This window comes from Bison bison, unplaced genomic scaffold, assembly GCF_000754665.1.
Source record: "Bison bison bison isolate TAMUID 2011002044 unplaced genomic scaffold, Bison_UMD1.0 scf7180017864227, whole genome shotgun sequence".
Classification (NCBI taxonomy): domain Eukaryota; kingdom Metazoa; phylum Chordata; class Mammalia; order Artiodactyla; family Bovidae; genus Bison; species Bison bison.
In genome coordinates this window covers 49,411-50,056 of record NW_011494799.1, presented here as the reverse complement: position 1 = coordinate 50,056, position 646 = coordinate 49,411, and positions in this window count along the sequence as shown.

Sequence of the window (646 nt, the reverse complement as noted above, 5' to 3'; positions counted from 1 at the left end):
GTCACCAACTCCCACCCCACCCTTTCCAGTAAGGGGACAGAGCACTGTCACTAGCCTCCGATTAGCAGATAAGAGTCTCGGTCACCTTACTCTCTCATAGGATAAGAGGTACCAGCAGATAAGAGGCTTCTGTCTGAAAAATGGAAAGAAAACAAGAGCACCCAACTTCAGTCTTCTCTCCAGTGTGAAGTGTAAAAGTGCACAGAACTTGTCACTAAGAGCCCGCCGTCTCAATGACTAACTGAGTAATTTGGGGGAGATTGCTTGTCTTGATACCAGTTTCTACATTTGTCAGATGGAATTATCTCAGCTCTGAAGCCCTCTAATGCATTGTCACTCCTAAACTTCCTGGATGCTGTGATGCCCAAACTGAATCTCTAGTCCTGACCTGTCCTTAGTACACACACACTTCTGCTTGCCTGTGTTGTATTCTCTGCCTCAAGTACATGGACTCCTCCCTTTCCATCAAGACCTTGTTCATACCAGAAAGTGAAAGAAAGTGAAGTTGCTCAGTCGTGTCCAGACTCTGAGACCCAATGGACTGTAGCCTACCAGGCTTTTCCATCCATGGGATTTTCCAGGCAAGAATACTGGAGTGGGTTGCCATTTCCTTCTCCAGGAGATCTTCCCGACCCAGGGATCGAAC